We start from the raw sequence: 12,775 nt of genomic DNA, 5'->3' as shown, positions 1-12,775 counted from the left end.
TCTGTCGGTATTCTGTATTCACTTTACATAGACACGAAAACTGTGAGTTTCGTAAATTATACACCGAGTTGCTCATCAGAAAACTAGCAGCGACGACTTTGAGCTTGGAGAAACGATTTTTTCACAACCCGCACGTCAGAAGCGTCGTTGTGAATAGACTGACACTAACTTCGGCAACTAACACAAAATTTTTATATTTCTTGAGTTAGTGTGGTCATTTCGTGACTTAAAGATAGTGTTACTTGAGTTACTTTGCAATACGATCTGTACTGTGTTGGAAAAGTTCCGTCACCGTAGGTCAACGCGACAGATGGTACAAATTTCACGTTCAATTGTTTTACATAAAATGGTTGTTTAATGCTCATTTTTCTATGAATGATTCTTTTAGTCCTTGCATGAGGAGAACGAACGGCGCAGTGGTACCAATTTTGAAGCAATTTCATTTCAACAATCTTAATTAAGCCACAAAATTGAAGTTGAATAAGCATTTACAACGTCCCGTACCTTCTAAATGTGCTTATAAGAATAGAATCTTATCGTGGACTTGTAGCGAGCTTTTCTTAGTCGAGATAAGATACAAGCTTTTTAGACACGAACCCTGTCAGCAAAGTTATCGCGTTGTCTAGACAGCTGCCTTACACTACTAAAAATAAAAAATAGACTCGGAACGATCAGGCATGATTTTCTTTATAGAAATTCAAATCCAACTCGCACATCATTTTTCTTGGACAGAAGACAATAAAGTACAGAATTTGATTGTGCAGATACCAACCCCACGGCTGATCCATATTTTTTTTTTTTTCGCAAGATCCCTAAAGCTGTTAGGTAAAAATATCTATTCACTCTCATAGTGTTAAAGAAGAAAAAAGAAAACAAAGAATATGAATCGGCAGAATTAAAACTAATGAAGAGGGCCACGCTGCAGGGAAAACAAAGTACATACATGAGGTTACTATGACCAGTTTTTTTTTCATAAAATAGTCAAGATTGCGGTTCAGTTGTAGTTCTAGCAAAAAAATAGTTAGTTGCATCATACAGCAGGCGACTGGAGCCGATGTGATATATTTTTGTGCAACGAGGATCCGAATGAAGTCAGGACCACATGACAGTATCTTGTGTTGCGAGCTGGTAGTTCGCTAGCTGGGAATATGAAGGGAGGAAAAAGTAGCTAATACACTCGTGAGGTCGTAACAAAGAATAATGGAAGTGGTAAATACATACACCACACGTCCAAAGGGCTTGAGCCTGCTAACGAACTTTGAATAACCACGCAGGTAGCTTGCAGGGTTGGTAGGTACACAATATACATATCTGAGTGACCGTGTACAGCCGGGTGAAAGAGCGAGAATTTTTCACGATGCTATTGCACTCAGAGACCAGCTTGAAGAGCGTTCGCTGGACTGTACAGACGCCAAGAGGGTTGGTTAGAATGTCGACAGACGACCTGGCGCCCACGCAACCCTCATAGGGGTCGAAACCGCAGGTGAGTCAGCTTATTTCCAGACTATATTGATAAATGCGCCGAAGTAATACGCACGAAGTACGCTTGTGACGTTGAAATTACTTATCGTTGTTTCCATGTGTGATGAGTAATGGAACACTGCATCCTTTGCTCTCATACCGAGAACTTCATCACGTCGGGGAACGATGAAATGCTACTTCAAAATACTTGACAGGTTTCATTGGATTCCAGATATTTCACGTAATTGCAATAGAAGTAGGAACACTTCAGAGGACTTCAGAATTGCACGGATTTCAAGCGGTTTCTAATAAATTCAAGGTTGTTTATGGTAGTTATTGGTAGTTCAGATTTTTCGAACCTCGTTATATACCCTATTCTATTAATCTTATATAGACGGAAGAGGGCATGATAAAAAGTCGGGAAAGTCGATATTTTAGAGTATTAATAATTCACTACGAAACTGCAGTCAGTTGCCATATTTCCAGAGTCCAACGACCCATTGGTGTGGTATCAAAAGAAATATTCATCCGTGGCTAGGTAACTTATAGAGTTACGCAATTTGCAATTTTGCTTCAGAAGCAATGCCGACTGTCGTTTTTTAACCTATGCAACACCTTTGCTCCAGCCGGTAAAAAATATCCTTTGCATTTGTTACCCATTATCATGTAATCGAAATTCGTCCATCGTAACGATTTCCGTTACGCGGAAGCTCGTCGACGCAATTGAATTGGCGACTTGTGTCAATTAACTGCCCAAATATGATCTGCAGTCGCGCATCGATGACAAAACAACGACGCGACAAAACTGACTGACACAAAATGATCATCCGAGTATGGTATAGTTAACTTTCACCGTGGCTTGAATGATAACGACTAATTCACTGTCTGAATCATCCGTGTTCGATCGCCAAATTCGTCAACCTAGAAAATTATGAAAGATTTAAGGGGGTATTCTGGTCTAGAGTTTTGGAAAAATCGATTGATTGGTTTTCTCTCTTCTTGGTACAGGCTACAGTGACATTCTTACTAATCAAGAAAATACATTGTTTTTCTGTTTCGTTTTTTGGAATCGTGTCAATCGCCTCAACCTGTTTTTAGTTACGGCCGTATTTAGAGGCCCATAAATTTTTTTACTTCCATTCTCTTTGTACAAAAATTTAACTGCAAGTTCCTCAAACATCAATAAAAATTCTGTGAAAAAATGGACGGTGAAATATATAAATTTGCACGTCAAGTGTCAGCTGTATAAAGTTCACCAAGTCCCTGCGGGAGAAGACGGCATTAACCTTTTCACGAGCATTTCAGGTCAAAAGCCTAACGCATTATCCTATACGGAAATAAATTTGTGACCCTCCGCCCTTGCATGATTGAAAATGTTTCGCTGGATGATTCTGTTGTAACAGTCACGCTGAACCGATTCGATTCCAATAATCTGATTTAAACTATCTTACGAGTCTAAAAATCTCAGAAAAAAAATTAAATCGTTCATACAAAAGAGAAAGGAGAATGTCGAAAATGCTCTGTTGGAAACTTTGAACTCATCGTAAAGAGCTTCTATCGATGTCTGAAATTGTGCAACAGACATACCAAACGTGGCGCCATCTGTGTCATTGTCTACAGAATGATTCGGGCATCATCCGCCAGGCGATAACGTGGCTTCGTGCTTTAGCGCCAGCTGAAGTAAAGTGAGAGAAACGCGGCGAAAGACTCGTCCATATTTCCCGCCAGCTTTGAAATGCTGTAAAATTCATTCAACAATTGGGAGATAAATAATCCAACGATTTCAGGATTTTTTCGCACAAGCATATAGCGATGATTTCAATGAATCTCGATGAAGACGGTTGTCTTATCATCGTTTGGCTTGACTTTTTCGCCTCAGAAATTCAAATTAAAGCGTGCCAGATTTTTATTTACTTACTTATCCAATTTCTGTGTAATATCTTTTCGAACCTAACGAAATTGTAATTTGGAAAAAGAGATAAATGATTAGAGTATATAAAGTACATTTAAATGTGAATTATTATGGACCGTTAGTTGAACGGGAAATATAATTGTTTCGCAATTAATAAACATAAATTAAGTTGTTTCGTGCTCTAGCGCTGTTCTCAATTACCATAAATTGTGCAAATTAATGCAGAAGGTAAATATAGCAGAGAAAAGACATCGAGCTTCGCCCGGTGAAACCACTAAGCGATATTCGAGATTCTCGTGAATAATATGATGACCAAGGCATTGAGCAGTACGGACCTGATCTATATTTGCACGAACAAAATTATTCGCTCATTGCATCGGCCACATGCTGCCCGGACGTAGGCAGTGCTTTAAGTCGTTCTAAATTATGTACAGGGTGTCTTCCAATTTGGTTGATCGAATTCTTGGAAGAAAAAATTGTATCTGGTGTACAAATAACTATATTTTTAAGAAATATTAATTTTTCTAATCTGGGTAATATTTTTTATACTCATTCCAATAATCTGTTTCGATTGCAGTATCTAAATGCAACATCGATGCTTCAATTTGTAGTACATAATAAAATTCATTGAATCAACCTTGACGGTGCTGCTGATTGGCGTTAAACCCAGAGGAGGACACTTGGAACATAAGGCTCATTATTATACGGTACAATATGTAATGATGTAAGCCCCAACTTGGAAGTGGATTGCGTAACTTCTGCCAACGCCGTGGAAAATTTTTCAGAACAATTAAAACCAATAAAACTTGAATATCGCAATTAGATTGCCGATCGTTTATATCGCAGTTGATCTTGATTGATCTTGAATTATCACGCGAACCATTCATGCAACGCTAACTGTTGCCGTTTGATATTGTGTCTCACATTCGTCGAGCAAATATCGGCAGCTGAATAAATGACAAAATTAGGAAGACTCGAAGAATAAAGTTTATTCAGTTTTTTGCGACGGTTAATGTTGTGGAACTGTCGCAAGGGAAAAAATTGTTTTTACGAGAAATCGGGTAATACTTGACAGCATTTCGTTTCTGCCCCAAATATTTTAAACCTTCATGACGACTACTGCAAAATTCATAAGGCAATATTTTCGTAGAATTTTGGCCGTTTTCCAAGAATTAAAGGCAATCACGCCTCTACGTGAAATTAATCTGAATTTCATTAGGCTAATTACACTAGGTTGTACACTAACCATTTCTTCACACTAGCACATAAAGTCCGGAAATTATTTAGACTTAAAGAAGTATAAATTGCAGAAGTAAACAACCAGCAACTCAATTGAAACTGCTGATTTTGCAAATCTAGAACTTCTACGACGGCTGGATTACAGCCGGAACTCGAATTGAAATATTGATCGAAAAAGCTAGCTGCAAAAGTTGCTTACATACATAGAATTCTGTTAGCATAGCCCTTTGACGAGAAGAATAAAGTTAGAATGTCAAATACACCGTTTTTTTTACATTTAGAGAACTTTTCGACATGTTTCTGTGCGGTTTTTTGCTATTTCTGATAGTATATTAATAGCTTTTCAGTACTCGAGAGTAATTATTGCGATATAATGTAAACTATTATTGTTCGAAACAAATTGATTCAAAAAAATCGTGAAAATTGAAGGAATTCATTTCTGAGAAAGTTACCTCTCTACACGTATATATATATATATGTTTTACATAAATTACCAGTTTTTGGGGTCGTTGATTACGAATCTGAAATGAGATTTTAAAAATTCAAGATGGCGGATCCAACATGCCGAACGAAAATTTTAAATCCGATCGAATCCGGAGAAAAAAGTGTGCAGGAGTTTTTACGGCTGCTGATTACGAACTTAAAATCGGATTTTTCAAATTCAGTACGACGAATCCAATCAACGACCGCGAAAATCTCTGCATAGAGTTTTGTGATCGCGTTCGATCAAAATTGAAATTTTCGTCCACCACATTGAACCCGCCATCTTGAATTTTTTCAAATCTGATTTCAGATTGGTAATCAGCGACCCTAAAAACCATAGAACACTATCTTGTTATGAAAGTTAATTCAGCATAATAACGTATGACTCAAAGGCTTAATCAAGGTTTAAGCTTTTCAGGACGGAAGATGGCGCTGCGCTATATTGGCACTCACTGGAGTACCCAGAAAACAGAGTCCAGTTAATCGCCTCCATCTTGGCCACCATTTTCTGACGAACCAAAATTTTGGGAAGTTTTAAGCACATATGAGTATGTGGAAACATTGATGTCAATAAATAAACATATTACAAGCAATATTGTAATATGTTCATGGTATAATATCAACGGTTCCACCTTCTTATACGTGTTTAAAACTCCCCACAATTTCGGTGCGTCAGAAAATGGCGGCCAAGACGGAAGCGAGTGAACGAATTCTGTTGTGTAAAGTCGCTAGCACTCACCTAATCGGTAGACTAAACAAGAGTGAGAATAGAATATAACAGATCGAAAAATACTTACACTGTAGGGTAGTGTGGAAACGTGAAGGTGACCTCATAAAACGTATCTAAGGTTCACACTTGTGTACGTAAAGGTTAGAACGATGCAGAGAAAGGTCCGCAGCGATCAATAAAGACAGGTCACCATTACGTACGCTGCTTTGGGCAGCCGGGCTCTTCGACAACGCAATTTGTGTCTTTGCGAATGTGATTTTCGTTATTTGCATGACGTTATCACGAGTTTGGTGTCGACTTTGATCAGTGGAAAAATGGTAAAAGCGGTGCGACAATTAATATGAAAACTGAAAGTCATCACAGACAATTTGCTTTCAGTTCCTCACGAGTTCCAAGTGTAATCCTAATTTCACTTCTTCGATTGCAAAGAATCTTTGAGATTGAATCTCGAATCTTTGATTATTGGTTTGAAAATTTTTTGGCCACATTGAAGACAAGTCAAGATCGTTCAATGAATTTTGAGGTTTCTGTGAGAAGCAAGTGATGCAGTTTAAAGAGCAAGAAGAGTTCGATCTCCGAAGTTACGGAGGAAGATGAAACGGTTCGAACTGAAATCGGCTGCGCCAAACTGCTGCGACCTCCCTTACAAGTGATAGGTGGAATTTCGAAAGTAGGACGACGCAGTCTGACTGCATCGCGAGGATTCAGTTACCTACGGGTACAACAGAGATCAGATACGGCGTTAGGTGACGATCGTTAAATTTCCTTATGGCGATAATGGCAATGAAGAACGTTGGCATCCAAGGCTTTCGTAAACAACAGTTTTGGAGTTAATTTGAAATATGAAACGCCTGAATCAAAAGTTTGGAGAAGAGAAAAAAAAAAATTTTGAAATAATCTATAGCAGTTTTATTTTTGCCAATGACAATAAACGCGCATGAAATAACATCTCTATTATGTCACAGAAATAATTCTGAGCAACTTCAAATAACACAAGCTATTATATCAGCAATTTGAGTAACGGTTTTATAATTACTTTCAAAATGCTTAACCTGTGATGTTGTTGGTCTGATTTTAATATTTTTGACTTATTTTGTTCACCATCGAGATCTTCAGAGATCGACCGTATTTTTTTCGAAGGATTTTGTAATTAATCATCATCAATCATCATTATTTCAAAATGATTTCGTAATCTCTGAAATCGTACTGAAATCAGTAACATTAAAATAAAATTCTGCGTTAGTAATCATCGGTAATCATGAGAAATCATTCAGGATCACAGAACTCTCTTTATAATCTTAAGAAATCGTGTAAAATTTAAAAAAATCGTGAAAAATCACCTGATCATAATAAAACTATTTGGCAACTCATATCTCGTAATCACTCCATGAAATAGAGATAATCATGAAATATTTAATCATGGTCAGATTCTTCTCAGTCAAACACCCCTTGATCTTTTTTTTACAAATATTTATTTCTGGACTGGGTAAAAATAGATCCGTCTAAATACGTGGTACGATACACTTCGATTTGAACAATTTCATTAGCGTGTTATAACTGTACACTGTAATTATCGACGATTTTTCCGATGATTAGTGGGGATTTAGTACGTGAGAAAAATGAGCATGAAAACATCGGAATCAAATCAAAATATCAGAGTTTAATCGTTTTTAACGATCCAATTATATAACCTTCTCTCAATTTGTCAAAATCTTAGTTTTTACCAGTTTGAAATTAATAACGTTAGTTTATGGTCACTTCCAAGCAGTCGAGTTTTCCAAATATGAATATTCTATGCTATTATGATTTAGTGAATTTTCGACATTACTGCAATTGTGAAATAATGATTTTTTCGAAAGTTTAATCCTCACAATAACGTTACCAACTTCAGCCTCATTAGTGACTGTCGAGTGAATTTTTCCAAATTTATTTTCATTACTTAGGGACGTTATTTGATGCGTGTTCGCGCTATCGTAGGCGCAAATAACACAGCTAGAGGTTTTCGTAATGGTTTCAACTCTTTTCCTAACTTTTCATACCATGTCCACGGTTCATAAATCGTTAATTCGGTTACAAATATTAGGAAATCAACGTGTTTTCGTCTCAGTGATAGTCCACCTTTTAACTAGTGGAATTTCGAATCCATTACTTGTATCACGATACAACTGAGGATATTATCAAAGACGTGAAGGGAACAGATTTTCAGAAATTATTTGATACACGTGTAAAAAAAAAAGTGTGTGTGTCAGCTCCGACGCACGACTGGAGTTTACTCCTTACGAACGATAATTATGATATATATTGAATAGAAAAAGAGGGTAAATGAACGCATCTTCCAAAGTGATAAGAGAAACAAACACATATCTGTACTTATTCGGATTATTTATATTACTTCAAAAATTTCCAAATTTTGAGTGCCTATTCGTAATAAGTGACCGCAAAAACTCCTGAGTACCAACTTTCGTTCCCCCAAACAACTTTTTACATTTTCGGTCCGCTGTATTGGATCCGCCATCTTGAATTTCTAACTTTTGAGTGCGGATTCGTAATTAGCGACCCCAAAAACCCCCGAGTACAAAATTCAAGTCGATAGTAAGTAAGGAAAAATGTGTGCCGCTAAGGGTTAATATAAGTAATGAAAATAATATATAAATATAAAATATATTAAATCAATTAATCAAAAATAATAAAAACATTAAATAAAAGATCTGGTTGTTCGTATTTGAAATGTATATTATTCATAAATGTAAACGATAAGCTTACCAATTAACCGCATCCATGTGTTTTTCGGGTTCTTCTTCATTATCATCTAAATCAATTTCTTCCATATTTTCAAATATTTTGACGTGATAACGTCACGTCTTATAAATTCATACGCAGACACACAACACACACGCACAAACATACGCACACATTCAACTCTCAGACCAGAGGTAGTGAACTACACAGTGAGACTACGAAGCACCGCACAAAGAGGAGACCCCGAGTATAGGATACGCTGTGTAACGTATTCCATCTCATTCTTTTGCACGTTCAATATATATGTTTGTCTCTTTCTATAACGCCTCAAGTTTTCGTGTTACACTTGATTTTACTCCTCATATAATTTCCGTACCGGCCCCAATAACTCAAATCGTTTACTCCAAAAATTCGGCCAAGAACGTAGAATTTTTTCGCCAACCCAGGTTGCCTGGGGAATTTTATCGACCATCGTATTCTGATTGTTCTAAATCGAAGCAATCCTCGATATTGCTTTATGCGTTTAATGTTCCAAGAAACGATATATCTGAATTACGGCCGCTCCCTTATCACTAGTTACAGGAATGGATGATACACCGATAATGCAGGAAAGATAAGACGTTCCAGTATCTGGAAACTTGATTCAATACCGAAGGTGATATCTAAAAAACATACGGATTTGTTCACAAGTGCTGAAACAAATACCCGCGGATTTAGTATTTTCAGTTCAGAGGAGAAAATACATATTCGTGGTCATGATGCGATTATCATTTTTCAATTGGCTTAACTTTTCACACCAGCTTAAACGTAACAATAATACTATATGGATTAACGAATTTGATTGTGACCAGCTGAGAGTCTTGACTGACAAAAGTGTATCGAAAGTCAAGGTTCCTTCTGTATTTTACAGACAGATACCCTGAAGAAAAAATAGACTATTATTAGACCATTAATGATTATAGATTGTTCGCTTTGTTAGAAAGCACACGAGCATTCATAAGGTAGTGAAACATTCTTCCTTGGTTAGCCAAATCTGATATTCAAAATAATGGAAATAAAATTGAAATTTGATTTGAAATTTCAATTGATGCATGATATTATCATGTCAGATTTTCAACTTGAATATTGAATTCGATGAATAAGAATTCTCGACCTCGTATGTAATATATTATAGATTCTTGGTGATCGGTCAATTAAGAAAACGTAATTTTAGTTAACGTTTCGACCCGGATATGGGCCCTCCTCAGAACGATTTATTTTAAAAAACTGTCAAAAATAACAAAAAAAGAATTTTATAGTATAAATCATGGTACTAGAAGTAATCGGAACCAACAATCTTTCGTTAGACATGTAGAACTTAATTATAAAGAGCCTACCTCCACTTAATTGACACCTGTGAATTAATTTCATTGCTAAAACGACCTTCTTTAATAACCTTTTAACACAATGACATACTGACTGTGAAGAAACATACTTCTTTAATCTTTTTAACTAATGACTACCAACTTTTAACTCCCACATATAAAATAACTTGAAGATTGACATTGTCTACCGTCACTCAAAAGAACACTGTTTCCACCAATTGTAATTGTGAATTCGACTACATCTTATTACACTTACTTAATTCAAAAGGTAAATAACACCAAAAAACATCCTTATCTCATTTAATCATAAGGTCTTACTATCAACAATATTTAATAGCTCTAAGAGTATTACATCTACAATAATTAGGTCCGATTACTTCTAGTACCATGATTTATACTATAAAATTCTTTTTTTGTTATTTTTGACAGTTTTTTAAAATAAATCGTTCTGAGGAGGGCCCATATCCGGGTCGAAACGTTAACTAAAATTACGTTTTCTTAATTGACCGATCACCAAGAATCTATAATATAATATTGAATTCGGTTTTGGTTACCGGACGATTGTGCCGATAAGTGATAAGATGGATCAAATTGATATTGGATATTATAATGAAAGTAATCAGTCAGAATTATTACAAAACTCATTTTCGGAATTCGGTTAAATTCACTCCAATCCAACTTACCTTCAGGCCGCGTCAGCAGCGATTTGTTTTCATCATTTATATGCAGTTATAATGTGTGAAGAACTTTTGTGAATTTGTGCATACTTTTTAGGACAACCATTTTCGAAGTTTATTAACTGAAAAATATGAGTCAGTTTTTTAAAATCGTTATATCTCGGAAACTACTGATCGTGCAATGAAATACCAAATTCATTAAAAACATAACTCGGATGAGATGTAAAAATAATAAAATATTATCTTCTATTGGCGAGTGTGTTCAGTTTCCCTAAATTTGTACATTCATCGGTTTAAAAAAAAATTACACATATTTTTTGGTTCATATGAGTGTTGGAAATGTTTAACTAAAGAAATTTAAAAGAAAATCATAAAAGTTTTCTCACATAATACAACGACGTATACAAAGGAAATAAAACTGAAAGTGATGAAATCCCAAAGTATATAAATAAAAGGTTACCGATATTAAAAATAGATCGCTTTAACTATTACAAACTAGGAACAAAAGATGCATATAGCAAACTTCTTTCGGAAGAAAAAAGAAATCGTTGATCGTATGACGAGGTCTAAAATTTGCTATGGCAAATATGTATAATCAGTGCATAAGAAACATGTAAAAGGCGATGTCGACTCAATTGAAGACACGATTATAAATTATAAACTACAGCGCAGATTAGCATGTGTTGACGGGGCGATGTTACAATGTCACCAATCAAATTAATTCAGAGGTGAACTAATTAGATGGGTTAATTACGTCGTGTAAATAAAAATGTTAATTAACACACGGTTGGCGAATAAACGCAATGGTGTGATTACAAATCGCAAGAGACATCGCCATGCACTGCATTTATTCACATATTTCAAATCGAATATGATTCTCTGTTTTCTTTGCAGCAGTTTTAACGGGACGTCGTCTTCATTTTAAAACGGTGAAGGAGAAAATCATCAGTCTTTGGAGAAGCTGTGCCGCATACATATTTTTTTTTCAAATATCTGTTTGGGATTTCGGTTTTTCCTCATCCTTTGTACGGATTTAATATTCTCGTCCTTGACTATAATGTCTTACATATTATAACTGGCTGCAGCTCATTGCATAGCTAATTGTTAGCCATGTAAGAACAACGAGCAATGGCAACCGCAAAGAAACAATTGAAAAGCCGATGAAGGTTGAGGCAATTATATAACTCAACTTAATGCTGGAATAGTTTTTTATTTAATTTTTTTACTTGCAGTAAGTATCGGCGATATTAGAGTCAAGGAAAACAAAACTTTTTACATCAATTGATCAAACCAATACGCGTCCTAACAATTGTTTCAATAATATGCTATCGCACAATTCTGCAAGTTCTGATCACAACTGCTTCGGATTTAATTTAATAATAAGCAGATTCCTGCAATGTTTGAAATAAATATGAACATCAAATCAATGTTTTTCTCTTCTCATGATTATACGAACGTAGTAATACAATTCGTTTCTTATCGGCAGGATAATATCGGTTCTGGAAAATATCCAACTTCACTTAGTAGCAATAGCTATATACTTGAGCCAATTTCTGTTACAAAATAATACAAAATTATTTCGTTTTTATGCGGTGCAAAAAAAAAAAAAAAAAATGTATATCGAGAAACAACACGACATCAAAAACAGAAAGAGAAAACTTGACTGGATTTTCGAATCGCTCAAATAGTGACAAGGTTATGAATCATTTAACAGTAATGATATGAGTAGCCGATTTGTGGATGCAGAGAAGAAAAACGATTTGAGATAAAGAAAAAAAAGAAAAAAAAAAAAAAAAATGGATCCGTAAACAAAGTATTAATGAATCGATAACAAATGAGGAGAAAAATATTTTCGTAGTAAATCCTGAACTTTATAGCGGACTGCGTCAATTCATAATCATAAAAAAATTTTATCGTGTAATTTAATTGTTTCCAGAAATCCCCCTCGGCCATTATTCATAACATCTCGCTCGCAGAAACTCGAGCAAGTGTATAGAAAATTTTGAGCGAAGTCGTCTGAACGAACCAAGAATTGCAGGCGAGAGGTAGAAATGTAAGTTGGAAATATCGCGATTGAACACGAGACGAGGGTAATTGATAGGAGGAGACAAACGCCTACAGCTAATAACAGGGAATTTGTGTGTGGAAGTGTGCGTGGAAGTGTGCCTCC

General features: G+C 35.7%; 1 protein-coding gene across 2 annotated transcripts in view; it reads right to left on the bottom strand.

Moving 5' to 3' along the window:
• The window catches only part of Rtnl1 (reticulon), a 46,711-nt gene that overhangs the window by 22,418 nt on the left and 11,518 nt on the right, over positions 1-12,775 (bottom strand). The gene's annotated exons all lie outside the window — the stretch shown is intronic.

Source organism: Neodiprion pinetum, chromosome 2 (assembly GCF_021155775.2).
Source record: "Neodiprion pinetum isolate iyNeoPine1 chromosome 2, iyNeoPine1.2, whole genome shotgun sequence".
Lineage (NCBI taxonomy): Eukaryota > Metazoa > Arthropoda > Insecta > Hymenoptera > Diprionidae > Neodiprion > Neodiprion pinetum.
Note: the sequence above shows the minus strand (reverse complement) of the source record. Positions and strands in the feature narration are given on the sequence as shown.